Below are 23,020 nucleotides of genomic sequence, written 5' to 3'. Positions count from 1 at the left end.
CTGAACTACTGTACTTCCTTATTGTTCATTTCAACACAATTACATTAGAATTTCAATCTTAAAAGCCAGCCCCCAAACAGCAAGACAAATGAATATGTACCACATTCCCACCTGTACTTCTGTTTATCTAATTGAAAATATGTAGGCAACTTAGTGAACCAGATACCAAAGTACCTTTTTAATTTAATTCTTGCTCAGCAATCAAGCAATCAAACAGTGAAGGAGTCCAGGTCTTTTATTTCTTCCATCTATATCACCCATTGCCACACTTAATCACACTACTCTTGAATACAACTGGCTTTTTTTTTTTTGAGGACCATTTATTACAATTGTATTTTTCTATTATAATAACTATACATGATTGGGTGAAAATAGCACATTCCAGACTTAATTCTCATCTATGAAAATATAAAAACTAAAGTTCTTTTCTCAAATGATTTATACCATCAGCTGACCTTATTCAAATATGTTGCAAGCTGAAACACACATGTCGCTTTTTCTAGTCTAGTTAAATCTCTGGCCAATTTTTCCTGAATTCAGATTATCTGCCTGATATAATCTATCAAGGAACTCTACTTGAATAGTTCTACAAGATCCAACAGGAATGAACAAAACTAAAACCAGAATATTCTAATTACAAATATGACAAGATGACTCTGGTTATTAAATTAATTTTTCCAACAGGTATGACTCGAATGAGCCTATCCTATCGAAATTTGTTCCAAAGCTAGCCTGAAACTCAAAAGAAAATTAAGCAAAGCTCTGTGAATTTAGGATAATCACCTAATGGCTTTGAGCCTATGTTTCTTATCTTTAGAATGGGGATAGCTTTCTTTTGAGAATTGTGTGAAGATCAGACAATGTAAATAAAGCACCTTATTTTGGGTCTTGGTAATTATTAGTTGTTATTGCTGCTGTTATTATTATTATTATTATTATTATTATTATTATTGTGTTGGACTGATCTGAACTTCCCATAGCATAATTTAGTGCTACTATAATGTAAGTTTTTAGGAACACTGTAATTATTGTAATAGAAGTTTCTAATGGCCAAAGATTCCTAGAGGTCATTGGTGAAGGAGGAGAAGGGACCAAAATTATGAAAACAACTATCAGGGTTCTTTTTCAACTTCTTTTTATACATAGCTTTATGTAGAGTGCAAGTTTAACATTCCTTCCCCCACAGGAGAACCTGCCTGTGAACTATGAAGCTAATGAATGGTCAGGGATGAGAATGGGCCAATTACATTACAGGTTTCATCAATCTGTCGTAAGGGTTTTGAGTTCATCAATAATCCACTAATTTATTCAATAAACATTTATTGAGCTTCTACTCTGCACAAAGTAGTATTCTTTGTGTGGAGGGCTAACAGCACCGAGTAAAACAGACATGGCCCCTGACCCTGTGGAACTTACATGTAAACAGTGAGAGCAAGTGTTAAGCAAACAGGTACCTAAGATCATACTAGACAGATAAGCTTAGGAGAAAAATAAACCAGGGTAAGAGAAGAGCAAGTTTAAAGAAGCATGCAATTTTATTATTATGTAACAATTGAAACTGGACAGGAAAGCCCTAGGAAGAATATGTCATAGATGACATTTGAGCGGAGACCTCAGTGGTCATGAGAATGTCTGGAGGAAGAGCAATCCAGCCAGGGAGGCAGTAGGTGCAAGGGCAACGAGAAGAGGAAGCACCTGTTGTGTTTGAGAGCAGTGGAGAGGCCAGTGTGGCTGACATAGGCCAAAAAGGAAGAAGAGAAAAGAGGTTGGAGGGACAGACAGGGTCTAGATCTCTTGAGATCTGTTCTAGTTCTAGGCCTTGAAAATATACTAAGGTCTCTGGATTCTATTTGAAACAGATTTGGAGGCCATTTCTGGGTTTTAATAAAGGACATGGTGTCATGTGGAACCTATAAAGGCTGCTCTATGCTAATGGAGGAATAGGGGCAAGAGTAGACCTAGGGAAATCACCTATGGTAGCAATCCAGGTAAAATATGACAATAGCATGGATTTGAGCAATAGCAACAGAGGTGGTGGTATATTCTGCTGCTCAAGTGAGTGGAAAGTATTTTGCTAAGAGAAAATAAAGGAGTTAAAGATGACGTCAGTGTGTTTAACCTAACCACCCAGGCGAATGGTGGTGCCATTGCTGAGCTGGGGAACGCTGAGGGGAGAGATCAGTTATGGGGCAGTGTGTGTGTGTGTGTGTGTGTGTGTGGGGGATGTCGGGAATTCTTTGTCCATGTTACACTGAAGAGGATGCACATGTCCAGGAGGAACATCAAGGAAGAAGCTGCAGGTATGAGTCTGGATAAGATCTGTGGATGATGGTATGTGTGGTACTTAATAGCTGAGATTTAATGAAATAACCCAGGGGGTGAGTGTAGATGGAGTAAGCACAGAAGATGTCTGGGAACTGAGCCATGAGGTCCACCAACATTTTTGAGGTCAGGAGGGATCTTCTACAGCAAAGGAGGCATAAAGGAGGGTCAGTGAATGAGGACAAAAACCTAGAAAATGTACAGCTTGGAAGTCAAGCCAAGAAAGCACATCAAAAAGGAAGGACTGATCAAATGTGCTGTCTATGTCAAATGTGCTGTCAAATGTCAAAAGTCTAAGGAAAGAAACCAAGAATTATAGTTTGCATTTGGCCAAGTAGGGGTGTTTGGTGGTGTTGCCAAGAAGAACGCGGTGTAGCAGCGGGCACAGCATTGGGACTGGAATGACTGGGAAGGGAATGAGGGGAGCGTGAGCACAGGCAACTTCTTGAAGGATTTTGTTCTAGTGGGGAGTAGAAAATGGGGCAGCATTTAGAGAAGCTTCTGGTATTAAAAGAAGGTGTGCTAGGAACTGGGAGATGTTATAATGTATGCACACCTATTGGAAAGATCTGGAAGACATTTGGGGAAATGATAACAGAGCGGAAGGAAGATTAACTGCCTAGGATTCCAATTCCTTGTGTGGTTGCAAGTAAGAACTGACCTATTCAAAAATTATTTATCTGTGTGGAAGAGAGACTGGCAAGCTGGGGCACCATGGCTGTTGCACAGAGTAGGGATGGTCAACCCAGTGTGCAGAAGGGAATTCAGAGACTGCTGACACACAGAGAGAGGTAGATTTCATGACGGAAAAACAGCAAGGATCTCTTCTGATGATCTCCATTGTCTCAGTGAGCAAAATAAAAGCAAAGGTATATCAGGTCAGTGCTGAAGTGTGGGGATGAACCAGATGCTCTGGGAGAGATGAAATGGTATGAAATTGTCCCCTCACTCACTAGGTGTGTGACACGCCCAGGATGCAGTAGGATGGCTGTCCAGGGCCACTTATCCCATAATCCACTGCTACGGACTTGCTAATTGATCATTTATCTGTGAGCACATATAGTTTTGACAATGAGTATTTCTTACCTGCTATATGTTGTTTAACTGATTCATAATATGTGAGCAGATATCGAAAGGGCACGGACAAAAAGCAAAGTACAAAATTGTGTATGATGTAGAACATAAAAAGTCATGCCCCTCATTTGACTATTTTCTTATCTAACATTTCTGTGTCGAGGAATATAATGTCATCGACAATCCAGATTCGGAAGAAATATCAGTACTGATAAGCCACCGACATGAAAAAACTGGAGTTTTAAATATATACACAAAAATCCATTCATGTGTTTAAAACTGCATGACCATGCTATTTTTTTTTTTTTTTTTGCACGAACATGCTATTAAGAAAGAAGGGAGGGATCCCTGGGTGGCGCAGCGGTTTAACGCCTGCCTTTGGCCCAGGGCACGATCCTGGAGACCCGGGATCGAATCCCACGTCAGGCTCCTGGTGCATGGAGCCTGCTTCTCCCTCTGCCTGTGTCTCTGCCTCTCTCTCTCTCTCTCTCTCTCTCTGTGACTATCATAAATTAAAAAAAAAAAAGAAAAAAGAAATTAAAAAAAAAAGAAAGAAGGGAGGAGTGCCCCAAAGTGGGCTCCATAATAATAATATAGTATATCTTGGATTCTCTTCTGAGAGATACAAAAAAAAAAATGTGTCCCATTAAATTGGTCACACTCTGATTATATAAAATTGCAAAATATTTCCAGACAGAGTGATCATCTGAAATTATTTACATGTAACTATTCATTTCGCATGCTTCTAGTAACAGTGAATTCTGGAAACCTTTCTTTCCCCTCTGGTTAACCCCTTTTATCCTAGACCTATTCCTTAGAGGCTCCTTAGCACCAAAGCAATAACTGGGAGCCAGCCATAATTTCACCCCTGGTTTCTTAGCAGAAGAGCCGTGTATCTATCAGCTTGATATATTGTCTCCAAGATGCTATGTTGCTCAAAAAGCTTCTCTCGAGTTTAATATGACCCTCACGGGGCAAGCACTCCACAGACAACCTCCTGAATCAACACATCTTGTCCAGTAAATACTAATTCTACACGGCAAGTGGATAAAACAGCTACCCCAATCTATAAATCCAAAGGAAGAGAGTTTTTAATAAAATTTCAAATTTAACCTTTTTTGGAAGGCAAACTGAATACAACACATTAAGCCATAAATTAAATCACAGATCGGACTAGTCTAGATGTTATGATCTTTTAAATGTGTGATTTTATTAAACTTTTAAATGATGTGCACTTGTGGATTCTTCTCTAAAACAAACAAACAAACAAACAAACATGCCCTAAACTTTGGCCCCTTACAAACTGATAGATTCCAGAGAGAGGCTCTAAAAAGCAAAAAAAGGGGATTTTTTTTTTTCATTTTTCCATCTGACTGGTGACTACCAAGGCTGTAGTGGCCAAAAGAGGAAATTTTGGGGGAGAAAATGAATTCAGTGCACTTCTCATAGGCACCCATTTCTCAGGATAGCCCACCAACTTGTTACTACTGCAGTGTGTTTTTGTGTGCACGTGTGTGGATTTAAAATACTGGAATAGGGATGCGTGGGTGGTTCAGTTGGTTCAGTGACTGACTCTTGACTTCAGCTCAAGTCATGATCTCAGGGTTATGAGATCTAGTCCAGCTCCATGCTCCGTGGGGAGTCTGCTGGAGATTGTCTCTCTCATCCTCTCCTTCTACCCCTCCCCTTGTTTGCATGTGGACACTCTCTCTAATAAATAAATAATTTTTTATAAAAAAATAAATAAAATACTGGAATCAAATATTACATTAAGATATTGAAGAAGTCTATGATATATTGTATTAAATTCTAATCTGTCACAAAATAGATCAAATGTCGTTCTGCTCAAGATTCTTTACTGGGGGAAACGAAAGGGGCAGAGCAAAGGGAAAGAGGGGTTTAGACCATCTACCTTATATTTAGCAGAGAGATAAGACATGACTTAAATAACTGTAACACCACAGAATGTGTATCCAGCATAAAAGAGGTAGAAGTGTTTCAGGGGGTTCAGAAGCCAAAAACTCACATCCAAATGTGCACTGGACCTTGTCTTTCAGAGGCACAGGCCTTGAAGGGGCACTGCCATGGGAGCCGTGTGAGACAATTCCTGTGGGGTGGTCATGTCCTCAGCCTGATTCCAGGGCCTAGGATTCCGTCAACTATGGTCACACTCATTCCAAGCCTATGTGCTGATTCTTCCTGGCTTCACTTGGAATCCGACTCCAGCCTAGCCCAAACTACCCACCCCTACTCACCCCCCTTCAGAGGGTAGATTGCTGGCATCCTCATTTAGATTTCCCTGTTAACATAACGCAAGAAAAACCATGGCCCTTTATCTATATGCATCCTGGCTGCACCGCTGAACAGCCTGGCACATACTCAAAATCCTTGGATTACACATTTCCTCTCATTTTCTGAAATAGCTACATATGAGCAAGGATTTTAAATTCTAGTTTCCAGAATGGAAAATTAAAGTTCAGACACATACATTGAGTCGTTGAGTCATAAACAAATTGAAAACAGAAGGCAAGACTCAATTTCCAGTCACTAAACCATATGTCATTAAAAAAGATATTAATTACGAGGAATATGCAGATGTGCTAACAAATGGACAGTCAACCTTGAGCACAAGGATGTACAAATAGAGCAGCATTAAATAGTGGCAAGTAGGTTAAAATAGATTTAATGTTTGCAAAACAGTCTCTCATAATATCTAAGTTTTTGAACACATACTTTGTGCTAGGGTGTTCTTTTTTTAACATAATTATCTCTAATCCTAAGAATTACACTATAAATTGCAGTGTTATCTCTCTGCAATATAGATAAAGAATCGGAAGCTCAGAGAGGTTAAATCTTTTCTCTCAAATCACAAAAGTGGTTACTGGAAGAGTGAGGAGTTGAACTGGGACTTTAAATTCAAAGACAGTGCTCTGAATTCTATACTGCAGAACAGGATGTTATAGTAGGGGATTGATACTAGAAAATAAATATTATATTTATTGGGGTGCCTGGGTGGCTCAGTCGGTTAAGCAACCGACTCTTGATTTTGGCTCACGTCATCACCTCAGGGTCCTGGGCCTGAGAGCTCCATGTGGGGGTCCTTGCTCAGCATGGAGTGTGCTTGAGAGTTTTTCCCTCTTCCTCTACCCCTCCCCACGCTCACCTCACACACACAAGTTTTTTCTCTCTCAAATAAATAAATCTCTAAAAAATTAAGTTTGTCAAATAAGCATAAAAACAAACCATTTACTAAATAGATTAGTTTTAGTAAAGATTGGATTTATGTTCTGTCCAATTCCCATTCTTTTTTTTTTTTTAAGATTTTATTTATTTATTTGAGAGAGAGTAAGAGAGAGTGCACAAGCAGGATGGAGAGGCAGGCAGAGAGGGAGAAACAACCTCCCCGCTGAGCAGGGAGCCCAACTTGGGGGTGATCGTAGGGCCCCAAGATCATGACCTGAGCCTAAGGCAGATGCTTAACTGACTGAGCCACCGAGGCGCCCCTGTCCAACTCATATTCCTCAACAGTTCTTTCCTGGTCTTATTTATCACAGCAGGACCTCTATCTCCTTATGATCTACAAGGAACTACTTTTGTGAATTTGCTGATTCTCAGAAATTAGTCAAGCCCACAGAAATTCAATGAAATACCAAATGGTGAGGTCTCCATGTAAGAAAAATATATTTAAAGAATTATAAGTGTTATCAATATGTATGCCATAGAATTTACCTTTGACCATAGAATATTAAAAATAAAACAAGAGTATATCAACTTTGGAGTGCAGGTAGCTTATAAGGCCACCACCAGTTAAGGGATTCTTGCCTAAAACATCCTAGGCAGGTGACACTTAGGCCTTTGTGTCTTCATTACCAGTGAAAGGAAAATAGTTGCTTTGTATGTTGCCTCATTACACTATTGGACAGTTCTTGTTGTTGGTAAATTCCTTCTGATATAGAATGAAACACTGTATCACATCTACAAGACTTAGGGTGAATATAATCTTTTGCCCACCTGGGGACCTCCAAGAGTGAAATGGGGTACTCTATATAGTTCACAGGGTTAATTGAGCTGCAGCTGGTATAAATTGGGGCTATCAGGGACAGTGGGTGCATATGGTTGGTCATGCTAACACTGTACTCTATAGGTCCTTGTCTTGGTTGTACTAATTTCCAAGAACAAGCCTCTACTAGCATCATGGGATAGAAATGCAGGCATATTTAAATGGTGGTCTTCTCCTTGACTAAATTTCTCCATTTTGGGTTAAACATCTCTGCTTCCTGCAATAGATGCCAGTATTCCTCAACCATTATCTAGCCTTGGTACCTGACCTGGATGTGTTCAGTTTGATAACATATCTTCAAAAATATGAAGCCTTATACTTAAGCTAAACACTCCTTGTGGATTCTGACCAGAGTAGATCACAAGGAAACTCCAATTTTCTTTTCCTCAAGGGAAGTAGCTAAAAATTCATGAAGAATCTTACTTTTGGCCTGCTACATATTGGAGTTCATCAGTGTTATTTGATACTAGAAAATAAATATTATATTTATTGGGGTGCCTGGGTGGCTCAGTCGGTTAAGCAACCGACTCTTGATTTTGGCTCAGGTCATCACCTCAGGGTCCTGGACCTGAGCAGTGGCTATACAGTTGATTCAAAATGATCATATGGATCAATAAAAATGCCAGATCAATATTTTTTCAAGAAATACGCAGAATCTGAGAGGAATGTTATGAAGGAAACAAAGTTATGTAAGAGGATACTGTAGTGCCCAGCACAGTGCTTCATTTGCATAAGTTGTCCTATAAACATGGATGGATGAATGAATGGATGGATAGATGGAGTTGTTGGTAGAAGACAAGATCTGCAGAAAAGAATCTTTCCCCTATGACCCCATAATTATTAGGATCCAGCCTATATTTTCCATTTACAAAGAAAGACTCAATTTCCTGAAAATGAATAATTTTTAACATAAAAGATTGTTTGGAGAGTACTAATATAGTAATATCAAATTAGATCAGAAATACTGCTTTAATATACATTCGTTTTATCACTTATTTCTCTCAAAGCCCCATCCCACAGACGTGCAAACTGAGGTTAGAAAGGTCAAACAACATGTCTGGAGTATATGATAATAAATGGCAACCTATGGCCTCACACATCTGTTGGTTCCAAGACTGTAACTCATATCTCAACATCAACTTGAATCTTGAATTTAAGCCTAGCCATGGCTTTTCCCTATAACCCCAAAGTAATAGCAATAAAAATACTTGAAAACAGAAAACTTATTTTTAATTTTTTTACGTAACTATTAGAGCACTTATGTGATTTTGCAAATTTAGTATTGCTTATCAAAGAAATATTAAACAAATGCTAAAATTTGGTTTCTGCAGAGCTAAACAAGCCCCATCTTAAAGCATGTATTTTCTAACTACAAAAGTAATACATGTGCATGATAGAAAACTTGAAAATTACCAAAGAAACAATCATCCCTAATTATATTACCCAGAGACAGCCATTCATATACTATTATAGACTATCTCTCCTGTCTTTCTTCTCTACAAGTATATTTATGCATAATTTTTTGAAATTTGAAATGATTAAGCTAAATACATTAAATAAATTATTTAGTAAACTTCGTTTTACAATATGTGGTGAAAATTCTGTATTGACTGTATGCACTTTTTGGTAATACGACTTTACAAAATAATTGTGGGTGATATTTTTACAGATATGGAATATTCACTTAACAAGGCTGATATTTTATGGACCAAGAATTTGGCTGGTTCTGAAAAGCCTATATGTATCGATTATATTGTATATATAAATAATATACAGTGTTATATTAGTTTAGGACATACAACACAATTCTATACATTATTCAGCTCACCATAAGTATTGGCATCATCTGTCAGCAAATAACATTATTACAATGTTATCAGTTACATTCCTTATGCTGTACTTTTCATCTCTCTGACTTATTTATTTTATAACTGAAAGTCTGTACCTTTTAAGCCCCTTTATCTACTTCACCTATGCTTCTATTCACCTTTCCCCTGGCAACCACCAGTTTGTTTATTTATTTATTTTTTATTTTTATTTATTATTTATGATAGTCACACACACACAGAGAGAGAGAGGCAGAGACACAGGCAGAGGGAGAAGCAGGCTCCATGCACCGGGAGCCCGACGTGGGATTCGATCCCAGGTCTCCAGGATCGCGCCCTGGGCCAAAGGCAGGCGCCAAACCGCTGCGCCACCCAGGGATCCCGCAACCACCAGTTTGTTCTCTGTACTTAAAAGTCTGTTGCTTGTCTCTTTTTTGTTTATTCATTTGTTTTGTTTCTTAACGTCCACTTATGAGTGAAATCATATAGCATTTGTCTTTCTCTGACTTATCTCATTTAGCATTATACCCCTTAGGTCCATTCATGTTGTCACAAATGGCAGAATCTCACTCTTTTTCATGGCTAATATTCCATCCATCTTCTTTATTCACTCATCTATGGATGGACACTTGGGTTCTTCTAAATCTTTGCTGCAGTAAAAATAGTGTGAATATAATTTTTCAAATTAGCATTCTCATTTTCGTCAGGTAAATACCCAATAGTGGAATTACTGGATCATATGGTATTTCTATTTTTAATTTTTTAAGAAACCTCCATACTGTTTTCCACAAAGGCTGTACCAATATGCATTCCACCAACAGGGTCCATTATATTTTTAGAAGGCGGTTGGCTCTAAGGGCCTGGAGTTCATGGGAGTATTGGGGGCTAGATATATAAAGATTAAGGCAAAAAACTATGATAAAAGTATTAAAAACAGGCTTGTTGGCCATTTAGCATTTCTTAGTTTCTAAAATGCTTGTTCATGTATTTTCCTCAACTAAAAATTTTAAATCTTTAATAAGCTTTTTATTACACCAGATAGTCCCGACCTGAATATTGTAGACATTTGCTACTCTCTTATTTAAGTCTAGTTAGCTCTTAAAAAAGGTTTAACTTAAATAGCTTATTACCAATTTCTTGAAATGTTTTTATTTGGAGTTTATGATAGCTAAATCATAGAACAGATGTCTGTGCATTGGTTAAAATCCATCACTTGGGTTCAAATCCTGATCCTGCTTTTTGTTGTTGAACAAGTCCCTTAACCTCTGTCTCAGTTTTCTTATCAATAAAATAATGATAAAAATAGTACATACTTCATAGGGTTGCTTTGTGAGGGCTAAGCCAGTTTATAATATTTACATAATACAGTAAAATATACACTACAAAGGCTATTAAGTGCTTTCTATTGTTATGATGTTGAACTTTCCCCCAATATGACACATGGTTCTGCTATGTCTATTACTCATACAATGAATACCTCATAGTTTACTCCAAAATCTCTCCTTAAGTGAAGGTTACTGAGTTGCTTAATGTCCTGGAAAACACTGTGATTTTGTAATTACCAAAGAAACTTGGTAGTTATAGGGATGGCTGGGTGGTTCAGTGGTTTGGCGTCTACCTTAAGCTCAGGTCATGATCCTGGGGTCCTGGGATAGAGTCTCGCATCAGGTTCCCTATAGGGAGCCTGCTTCTTCCTCTGCCTATATCTTTGCCTATGTCTCTGTGTCTCTCATGAATAAGTAAATAAAATCTTTAAGAACAATTATTTAAAAATTTTTTTTTCATGGAAATAGGGGTTAACCCTATTTTGGGGTTATTGGGGTATTTTGGGGTATTTTGGGGTTAACCCCACAATTGCCCCATAGGCAAATCCAGCCCAGTTTATAACTAGTTAGTGGCTAAAACAATCCAACTGATGATGCTATAGCCCACACCACAGCAGAGATTGCATATAGAAATTAAATATGTTTGGGAAATCTGTATGTTTATGGTTTGTTGAAAGCTACTTGAGGACAAAGAACGTACATTAAGATTTAATTGTTTCCCTTTGTAATTTTCTTTCCCATCCTTGATGTCTCTGTAGTGAGATCTCTAAATACAGTATTTGCAGTAACAAGCATATTGATGAAAGAACAATATCTGATCCTACACTATTTTGTGAACAGTTTAAAAACTTATAGTATTTAGAAAACTCATGCCTGATGATACCCATTAAATAGCTTAAACTGTCCAGCCATCTTAATTTTGATGAGGTTAGTAACCGATTTTTACCTCATCAATCAGATGAGCCATAAAATTGAAGATCTCATTACATTTTAGTCAAAAACACTAGATATTTTTATGAGACTGAGGCACTGCCTACTGTGCTAAGAAGGCACTAAGACTAGATATTTTTTAAAATATTTTTCATTTGTAAGTTAACATTCAACAATTTAGATACTATTATTTCACATACATTATCTTGTAACACTGAAAATATCCTTCTAATGTAGTATTGTTTCCCCATTTTATAGATAAATATAGGTTTAGAGATACCAGATACCCCTGATTGACTCAGATCCTGACTCAGATCCTCATATCCCTGACTGACTCAGTGATTGTGCTTTTAACCACATCATACTTCATATTAAAGGAATTAAGGTTAGGCTGGGGAGTCATGTAGCCTGGAGGTAAAGTTTATTTTGCTTTATTTTATGGAAGTAAAGTTTCACTGCGAGGAGAGGAGTGCTTATTGATACGCTCTGGTGATAGAGAAATTTTCAAAAGCTTGGAAAACTATACTAAATGCATTAGCATATGTTAAAATAATATGAAATATAATATTTTGGCTAACTCAGAAATTTCTTAAATTTTCATTTCAACATAATAACAACAATAACAATTAACATTTAAATGCACCTACATTTTCTTGTTTGATCTTACAATTCTTAATTCATATTCTGAATTAAATGGTGTGGATATTGCATTACTTTTATAGTACCTTGCGATTGCCTGAAGTGCTAGTCCCAACTCAAAGGTGTGTATTTTGATTCAAAAATCCATTTTATTTCCTGTTAACTATGTAGTCTCCAAGCTATAAATATTAGAAGTACAAAAGGATTACAAAATTTATGATGGGGCACCTGGGTGGCTCAGTGGGTGAAGCATCTGCCTTTGGCTCAGGTCATGACCCTGCGGTCCTGGGATTGAGCTCCACATCAGGCTCCTTGCTCAGCAGGGAGTGCGCCTCTCCCTCTCCATCTGTCCACCCCCCTCAGGCTTGTGCCCTCTCTCTCTCTCTCACTCTGTCCTCTCAAATAAATAAATAAAATCTTAAAAACAAAATAACAATTAACAGTCAACCCTAAAAACATTCACATAGTTGTCTTACTTTATTGTTTACAATCACATATTGTGAGTTTATTAGCTCCCTCCCCCCTCACCCAATAAAGTAAAATCAAGCTCTGAGTAGCCCTGATTCATTCCAGTGTTTCCTGGAGATTTCCAAGTGTGATCCAGAACATGCAGTAAATGCAATTACAAGAAACAACAAAATGCAACCACAGTTTCATGAGGGAATGCACTATATCTGTTCTAGAAATCTTTCTAGCCCAGGAACTAGGATTATGCCTGGCAACGAGAAAGAACTCCATAAATATTTTTTGGATGAATGATGGCTGATCAAAGTTCAAAGTTTTGGTAAAGATTTTGATTTTATTATATTAAGAGTTTTTAACAAATTGACAACTTTGGTAACTTTGTTAACTGCCTTGTAAAGGATACTAACATCTAGATGTTCATTAATAAAGATAAACATGTTAAAATGGTAAAGTCAATTTTAAGTATTTATTGTATGCCAGGCACTGAACTAAATGCTTCACACAAATAATCGCATTTAATCCTCATAATAATCCCATGAGTTAAGAGGGGTGGGTCAAGAAAGGGGAGGCTTTGACAAAGTTTTAGTCTGTTTGGGGAGCTATAAGAAAATGTCATAAACTGGATAGATTATAATAAACAGAAATTTATTTCTCACAGTTCTGGAGGACGGGAAGATCATGATCAAGGCACCAGTAGGTTAAGTGCCTGGGAAGGATCCACTTCCTGATTCATGGATGGTACCTTCTTTTGCGTCTTCACGTGGTGGAAGGGGGCAAGGCCTCTTTTTGAAAGGATTCCTTCCATTCATGAGGGCTCCATCCTAATGACCTAATCACCTCCCCAGCTCCTACCTCCTAATATCATTACATTGGGTGTTAGGTTTCGACACATGAATTTTGAGGAGACACAAATATTAGGACTGTAGCAGATATGATATGTGATTTACATAAGATCATAGAGCTACTAAGTTGTTGAGCTGCTGTTTGAATCCAGCAACCTATGTCCAAAACGTAAGCTTCCTCCTGTTATTTTAAAGAAAGCCTTTTATAGTGACCTAGTCAAGCCAAAATCTTGACCCTCTTTGGAGGCAGAGTGTGGCTAGCCTCCTTTACCTGCCTCTTCCCCATCTGCCTCACAGGATTCTAAAGAACCAACTCAGTCTGGATACTGCTTTGAAGGGTGGAGAAATCTTAGAACTAGGATGTTCAAAAGGAAGTAAAACATTTTTGGAGGTTTTTTTTTTTTTTAATAACTATGTCATTTAAATTTTGAGGAGGTTTATTTGAAGTAGACACTTGAAGAAACTGTGTCCTTCTTTGTCTCAGTCTCTCTATATCTTTGTTTATCAGGATTTTTTTTTTTTTTTTTTTTTTTTACTTGTCAAGGCACCCTTTTTTGTGAAAGCTCTCTCAGAAAGGTCTCTTGAGAAAAAAACAGAAAAATAAGATGCATAACAATGGCTATAGGCATTATAGACCCAAACTCAAGAAAGGATGACGTTTTTCTCAAGGTTGTTACCAGTGCAGCAGAGGAGTATTTAAGACAAAGCCCTAGGAAGAAAGCATAGGCATAAAATAAATTTTTGTTTAAAAAAAAATCCAGCATTTACCTCTCAGCTCAATGACAAAATAAAATATTTTAGAGTATATTATTGAATAAAAGCTGAAGATAGTATGACATTTGTCTCTGCTCTTTCACGGACTCATTTGGTTCTACCTTTCTGAGGTAAATCCAAAATCTCACCAACATTTCACTGGTGCGAGAATACAGCAGTCAAAAACTGGTGCAAATATTTGTCAAAAGTTACATGAAGCCCAATTGGCAGATCTCACCTAGCTCTAATAATTGTTCCTCATGAAATGAAAAATTGTCCCTGTGTTCAGTAAGAGTACTTTAATTAGAATGGAAAAGAAGCCAGGATATCCCCAGTTACAGTTTATAATAGGAGTAATATAGAAAGGGGTGGCAAAGGTGGGTCAAGGGCACCAGAATAAAAAGACACCACTGAATACTAATTGCTATTGACCATTTTGAGAAACAAAAGATTCCACTTCACATTAGCATCCATAGGACCATGGCAACATACCTCCAACTCCACCTCCCTTTGTGGTTTAAGATTAAAGCGTTGCTTAAAATTACTCTGCAAGACAGTTTTCCAGTGAATTTGTTAACCAGGAAACATCAGACAGGCGAGAAAGTCATCCTTTGTTAATTTTGAAATACCCCAAAGCTGTGAGTGATGTAGTTCATTGTGCTCAAAGAAAAATCGGGATTTTGAGTTTCATTAGATACATTATTTGTTCAACTAGAATGTGGAACTGTCACTTTGTCAGGCTAATTAGAAGCCCTGAAGTTGGTGGTCATAATGCCCAGAAGAATTTTTTTTGTTGTTACATCTCAAACCACCAACCAAATTTTCTTCTTTTCCCTTGTAGATATCCTTGAGTTAGACTCTACTTCAGCCCTGCTTGTGACATTTGAATTTCTCTTAGTATTCCTTAGAGTGTTCCTAAGTATTCCTATTATTTTGAATACCATCATATTCATCCAAGTTAGTTTCCAGGTCGCATAGATTAAATTCCTTTTCCTTGAGAATCTGATTACTTGAGCCCTTTGTGTAGAGTGTGTCTTCAATTGGAAAAATGTTTTAAAATATATGCAACAAAAATAATAATAGATTAAGTCAATCCTATTTTTAGTTAAAATATTGTTCACTTACTTCATTAAAATAGTTCCCTAAGGAATCTTCCACTTGTAAAATTAAAAATAAATGTGCTAAAAAAATAAAATAAATGTGTTTAGCAAGGTTAATAAAAAATTTTAACAATGAGTAAATTCAAGCTACGTCAAAGTCAGTCTCTTTAGAAAGAGTACACAAAATACTCATTTGTTGAATGTGTCTGATAAGAGTAGTTACAAAAAAAAAAAAGCTAGGTAATTAAGAAAACAAACTATTGCATTTTAGAATTAGAACCAGTATTCTTTCTTACAGGTGCAACCAAATTTACTATTCTGGAATATCAAGAATCAAGAAGTTAAGCGATCTTTGAATAGCTAACAAAAGTTTAGTCATTTAATGAAAGAAAGGGGATTGGTTATAAAAGCCATATATATTTTTTAAGATTTTATTTATTCATGAGAGACACAGAGAGGCAGAGATACAGGCAGAATGAAAAGCAGGCTCCCTGCAGGCAGCCTGATGTGGGACTTGATCCCAGGACCCTGGGATCATGACCTAAGCAAAAGGCAGACAACCACTGAGCTACCTAGGCAGCCCTATAAAAGCCATCTTAACAATGGGACTGGATCTAATATTCAAATCGATTAATTAGCTACTCAATGAATAACTAGATCTAGTCTTAAAACTGTAAGATTATGTGTGGGACATCCTTTTATTTCAATAGGCCATTGATTTCACATTCTCTATTAAGGAGAGTAAAATAATAGTCATTATCAAGGTAAAAATTCCTGAAGGACTTATAAGAACTGGTTTCAGCTCATGAAGTAGTATAAAATTTGAGAATAAAAAATTGATACTCATTTAACCACAATAATGATTAATAACTAGGTAATCAAGCTCATGTGAATAAAATCTATAATCAAAATATTAGTGAGTTACCATTTTAGTAATTTAGCCACACGCTTGCTATCCAGTATAGCACTAGTATCAGAAAGTCTATGGCATGAATAGGAAGGAAATTTGTCAGTTTTAGGCTTATAAACCTGGACGAAATTCGGAAGTAGAAACAAATGTATCGATATTAATAATACTTCTTTAATTTATATGTAGCACAAATTAGAATATCTACTACTTTTGACCAAAGCATAGTAATCAAAACATAGCTTTACCTAGAAATGTCAAAATTAAATATTCCTCTATTACACTGGTAACAACCTTGAGAAAATGTCATCCCAAGAATCTTCAATTATTAATTTTAAAAATGATTATTGGGGGGATCCCTGGGTGGCTCAGTGGTTTAGCGCCTGCCTTTGGCCCAGGGCGCGATCCTGGAGACCTGGGATTGAGTCCCACGTCAGGCTCCCGGCATGGAGTCTGCTTCTCCCTCCTCCTGTGTCTCTGCCTCTCTTTCTCTCTCTCTGTGTCTGTCATAAATAAATAAATCTTAAAAAAAATAAATAAATAATTTAAAAAACGATTATTGGGGCATATTGCACAGACACGATAGGATCTTCTTTTACCTTAAAAGTTTAATTGAAACGTCTCCTATATATCAGGAATCAGTAGCCACTGAAAAGCGTGGAGCTAATTTGTTGCTATTCAATCTTCTTATGTACAATGGGAAGGATATAACTTTGCAATGAAATAGACAATTATTATGTGTCCAAATATGTTACATCCTTTACAAGCATTTATCATACTAAATTCTCTCAGTGTCAACCTTATGACTACGATTTCTCCCATTTTATGGAAAGAAAAACCTGAGGCAAAGTGTGATTGTATAACTTGTTCAAGATCATACAGGCTAGTAAGAAGGGAAATTTAGTTTTAAACCCAATTGGTTGATTTTAGAATCCAAGCTCTTAATCACTAGGATAATTTGCTTGCGTGTGGGTGTGCATATGCGTATGTGTGGGTTACAGATAAATAGAGGAGATATGGAATATCGTACTTTCATGCATGCTATTTTTATCTTGTATACTATATTTATTCCTCAAAGCGACTTTTAGTCTTATCTTTTTTCTGGACAAAGAATTTGCAAATGTTATTTATTTTTTCTAATAAAGAGGGCATTGACAAAAAAGGTAAAAGTTAACTTTAGATTATCAAGAATGTTTCACCGTTCATAAAACCTAGCTACCCAAGAAGAAATTTAATCCTTCCTGAGAAAAATCTCTCAAATATATTTAAATCTTACCGATTTCCGAGGAGCCTACTTCCATTCACCAGTTATAAAATAAGACTGTTTGGCCATGTCACCATGAGATGGAGTAACAGAAATTACTGTATGTTTTATTAAAAACCTACTTTTGTCTCTCTCTCTCTCTCTTTTATCCCAAACTCCAATTTAGTTGTTGTTCCCTTAGGTACAAAGTACACAGTTCATAATTCATTTGATATAAAATGTCAGTTTAGATTCTTGCCTGTCTTTGATAAATGAGAAAAAACATGTACATTTCAATTTCCTCAATGCCAGAACTACCAGAAACAACCCCCTGTTGTGCTTCTCAAAGACCTTTGTGTTAAATTAAACATCAAGATTCTGGAACTGTGGGGAAGGATATTTCCAAGACAGAGAGTACAAGTACATGAGACAGAGGGAGACAGCTAATGCTTTTCCTACCAGGCGAGTGATATCCCCCAAAGAGCACCTTTGATCCTCAAATTAGTCCTCACTTATAATTTAATATACCACAACCAGTCTGCTGTTTCCTCACATTTAGCTTTAAGAGGCAGTTGTTAGAATCATCAAGGAAAATAAAAATTTAGATGTTTAGAGGTTGGTTTAATTTGCAACATAAATAGTGATAGTTTATATATATTCTGTGCTTATTATAGATCATATTTTATATTCTTCAGACAAATCATCAAGCACCTACTTCTGTTCCCAGTGATCTTCTCTGTGCGCATGTCCTTTGACCCCAACCAAAACCCACTGAGGATGGTTAGAGGATTAGGAACTCCTTTTACAGAAGAAAAAATTGTGACCTAGAGAGGAGGTAAAAATTGTGTCCTAGAGAGGAGATAACTTCCTCGACATCACACAACCAGTGCATGGACACATTGGGGATGGTGGGTAGTGGGTTAAGTTAAAATTCAGTTAGATGCACAGAACTACAGTGTATGTGCTTAACAGATGCACAATTTAAGAGACATGGTCACCTGAGACTCTACAGAGTCAACTATGTGAACAAAGATTGGAGCCGTTTTGTGTGGCCGTGCCCGCTCACTCCAATGAGGCAGGTGCTCCTCCTTTCTGATGGCCCTGAGGATATGGATGGTCATTCCCATGACTGTTCCAGGGAATGATTCTCTTACACACTCACACTGGTCACACTCCTAGGTTCTCCAGTATTCCACTTGTGAATACATGTCCTCATCCAACTGTTGTCTTTTTAATCTGATGTTTAATCTGATAAATTCTTAACAGAATCTACATATATAAATCTGATAAAAAAATTTTAATATGGGAAGAAAGGATTCATTCATCTTTCTTTCACAAATATAGGTTTCCTTTCTCTTCATAAAGCTTTTTTTTAATTTTCTGAAATTAATAGTATTAGATAAATGAAGTCTCTCTTTGTTAGGAGTATAAATTATGCACAATCAGAAGATCACGTTTATTCATTTCCCTTGGTATACAGAGGGCATTAACACAAAGAACTCAATTTTAAAATAGGCCCAAAGAAAGGACAACTTAGTAATTAGCAATGGTGACACCACTGTTAAACACTAATGTTTTGGGTAAATGTATTTGAACAAGTTCTAATGAGATTTCCTGTTTCATACCTAAACAAAAGCCTCTGCGACAGGAAAACAGATCAGAAAACTTAAATTTTCCATCACAAGCCAAAGAAAGAAGTGTAAATTATAATGCACGTCACTGGAGTGCTAAAAGTTCAGAAAGAGAAATATTTTCAGAAAAGTTAAATGAGTCATTTCTCCTAAATAAATAAATAGAGGTTATTTTAATATTCTGTTCATCTAATTAGAGCTCATCTTGGAAGTTCACAAGCAAATATGAAAGAAGTTGGTCAAAATACTTGGTGCGCAATTAAGTACTTTTCTCCTTGCTGGGAACAGACGGTCCAACTGATTAATTTTTGCCCTCTATTCAATGTTATAGAGTATTCACAGAGTATCTTGCTTTTGCTTAATCCTTTGCAAGGCTGTAAAAATCTGTTTTAACTGAAATCTTCCCCTCTCATTAGGATGTAAACTTTAAATGCATGGGTCATGTAGTTCATTGAGGGGATCTCTCCAGTGCATCGGCGACAGGTTTTGAACACCTGGTATCTCACCCAAAGGAAACCCTTGGAACTCTGGTTGACACGACGGTAGAGTCAAGCCACATCTTCAGACTCTTGTTGACTAGCGGAGCCTGGAAATCTGTGCTACCTCTGCTAAGAGAGGATATGAGGCATCAGCGGAGGGTACTTCAAATGAACAGGAAAGCAGTGGCTCAGAACCAGGTTTCTATCTTCAGGGTTGAAGATGGTCTTGCCATTTACTAGGCATATGACCTCAACAATCTAGTTGCAAGACAATCTCTTCCCTGAGCCTTCTCATGTATCGGTAGAGATAATAATAGCACTTCTCTCTAGAGTGTGCGAGAATGAAATGAGTTGGTAGGTGCTAAAGAGCCTCTGCACCTAGTGCGAGCTCTCTAAGTGTGGGTAGTCACCACAGCCAAGACGAGCTATTTTTTATCAAATGAACGATTGCACGGTCCTAATTGTTCTCTAGGCAACTGGAGCCTCTCTCAGCCTCCTCTGTGGAGCTGTGTTTGTGAACTCCTAGAAGGAAGAATCTTAACGATGAGGTCTGATAGCCAGCAAATCCTGGAATTCAGGATAAAGATGTAACTGACTCGAAGAACACATTTCAAAACCCCACAGTGGAGGTGCAGCCACGTGACGCTCGTTAAAGAAAATCCCCCAGAGGGAAGAGGCTCAGGTTTTCGTTATGTGGAGCTCCTTATAACAGATGTTCTGTGAAGGAATCGAAGAGCAGAGGGAAATTTAGCTGACGGCGTCGTCACAGTAGGGCCGATTAGTGTTCGTCAGTGCATAAAACTTGGTGCCTGTTGCTTCCTGGTGCCACAAGTAGGATTCCACATCTGGAATTGGTTATCCATGGCATCTCTTCCTGTCCCACTCAGGGAGGCTGAGAGACTGGCCGGCTGCTCACAGTGGGAAGGCCTCTGGCCCTGAGGATGGAACATCTATATTCAAAGCCAAGCTAAGTGCAGGCACCTGTTTCACCCATTTTTCCCTTAGCAATTCTGCATCTCAATTATTAAGTGTGGCAGAGTCACAGGTGAGATTGTGTATTTCTTTTTCCTTTGAAGAGGTTCTAGAGACCTAGTTCAGTGGTTTTCAAATTTGAGTGGGTGTCCAGATAGGCCCTGCATCCAAATTTAACCTGGGGGGTGGGGAGAAGCATCTAATAAAAAAGAGACCATGTAGCTCCAACCTCCAAATTTCTTTTTTTTTTTTTTATTTATGATAGTCACAGAGAGAGAGAGAGAGAGAGAGAGGCAGAGACACAGGCAGAGGGAGAAGCAGGCTCCATGCACCGAGAGCCCGACATGGGATTCGATCCCGGGCCTCCAGGATCGCGCCCTGGGCCAAAGGCAGGCGCCAAACCGCTGCGCCACCCAGGGATCCCCAACCTCCAAATTTCTGATTCAGAAGACTGAGTATGGGGCTCCATAATCTGTGTACTTCTTTTAAAACAAATATTTATTTATTTTAGAGAGAGAGAGAGAGAGAGAGAGCGCACAAGCAAGAGGAGGGATAGAGGGAGAGAAAGCAGGGAAGCAGACTTCCAGCTGGGGCACAAGCTGGACACAAGGTCCAGCTCCCAGGACCCTGAGGTCATGACCTGAGCCCAAACCAAGAGTTCTTTGCTTAACCAACTGAGCGACCAGGCGCCTCCAGGATCTGCATTTCAAACAAGTTCCCAAGCAATGGTGATGCTCCCTTCCCAGCATCACACTGTGGCATCACTGGACTCATTCAAGTCTGCCGTTTTAGAGATGAGGAACTGGTATCAGAATCAAGCAAGTCGCCTAAAGCAGACCTAATAGCTAATTGGTGCAAGAGTCATTGCTAGAGCTTAAGGCTCGGAGATGTGAAAACAGAGGACAAGTGTCTCAGAAAATTGCCCTACGAAGTGACTCTGAAGAGGACCTTCAGAATGGGCTCAGCAATTTTATCACCTTACATTATTATTTCATTTCTCATCAGGTTTGCTTCCTGAGGCTTCCATGTTTGACAGCTCAAACAGAAGCCAACACATACGTTGAGTCACCAGATTGGTGTGATTTTCAGGAAGTTAAGAGGGTTCTCCAAATTCTCTCTACTTCTTCCTTTCTCTAAAGCATCCTGTGGTTTAAATGCTTTTGTTCTCAAGTGGCAGAAAACCCAACACATCCAGGCTTAAATAATGAAAGGGTTTGGCTCTCATAATAGAAAAATCTAGGGAAATAGTTGGTTTCAGAACTGGATTCAAGGCATCAGGAGATGTCTCCAGAATCCAGTCTACCTCCTTCTCTCAAATCCCCTCTGCTCTCTCCCATTTTTGGCTATATTCACAGAGTTCTTGAGGGGCAAAATGACCTGAAGGAGATCCAACTAAACTTCAGATTCAAACCCAGAACCAAGCATATACCTCTGTTGGCTACACTGGCTTACTGGTATCTCATTACCTCTAATTGGAACATCTATAATTCCTGAAAAAATATCACTGTGGTCAGGGGAACATGATGGTCTCAATGGCTGGACTTGGTGATAGAGTCAACTCCACACACCACACATGTTCTGAGCATGAGAGTCCAGGGTGCCCAGAGGGAAATGTAAGCACTGTAATCAAAAGAAAGAGCAGGAAGGGTGAAGACGTTGAGTGCAAAAATAATACCAGGGCACTATGAACTCCCTTGGGGGCATGACAGTAAGCATTACTAATTTCCCACCACGTGCCCAGAGCCAAGATAAATAGCAAATGGGGAGAGAGATCTGGAAAGATAGGGAATGAGGCAGGGAGGGAGGGAAGGAGAGAGGAAGAGGAAGGAAGGAAGAGAAGAAGGAAGGAAGGAAGGAAGGAAGGAAGGAAGGAAGGAAGGAAGGAAGGAAGGAAGGAAGAGGAAGGAAGGAAGGAAAAGGAAGAAGGGAGGAAGGGGCAAAAAAGAGAAAACGAGAGCAGATCCACTATGACTCCTTTATCTACCACCATTCATCCACACATCCACACATTTTGTCCTCAGCATGGATTTAGACTCTCGGACATAAGCATGATACACACATATGAGACCTTTAAATAAACCCAAGATAGTATGAGTTCCGAAATGATTGTGGAGGTGTAAAGAGAAGGACTGCTCTCATAATGTATACACATTCCTAGTTCCATTTGTCCCAGTTCATTAATAATCATGAGTATCATGGTGGCCAGTGAATTTGTTTACTGTTATCACAATCTATTCTTCATGAAGTTTTTACAAAATTCTAGAACCTTTAGACTCTGGATGATCTATGTCCCTTTGTAGAGATACAATAAGGATTTTCTTGAAGTTCCTAATGAATGAAAAGGGATAGGAAATATGGTCTTCAAGAACCTATGGTGTATTAAGAACTTGTCTCCCTTTTGCAAAGGTGTTTTTACAGACAAGTAAGTGTTCATAGAATTTTATGCAAGTCA

General features: G+C 38.1%; 1 protein-coding gene across 1 annotated transcript in view; it reads right to left on the bottom strand.

Moving 5' to 3' along the window:
* The window catches only part of USH2A (usherin), a 686,930-nt gene that overhangs the window by 242,005 nt on the left and 421,905 nt on the right, over positions 1-23,020 (bottom strand). The window lies entirely within an intron of this gene.

This window comes from Nyctereutes procyonoides, unplaced genomic scaffold, assembly GCF_905146905.1.
Source record: "Nyctereutes procyonoides isolate TBG_1078 unplaced genomic scaffold, NYPRO_anot_genome, whole genome shotgun sequence".
In the NCBI taxonomy this organism is placed as follows: Eukaryota; Metazoa; Chordata; class Mammalia; order Carnivora; family Canidae; genus Nyctereutes; species Nyctereutes procyonoides.
This window is presented reverse-complemented; position numbering and strand designations above follow the sequence as displayed.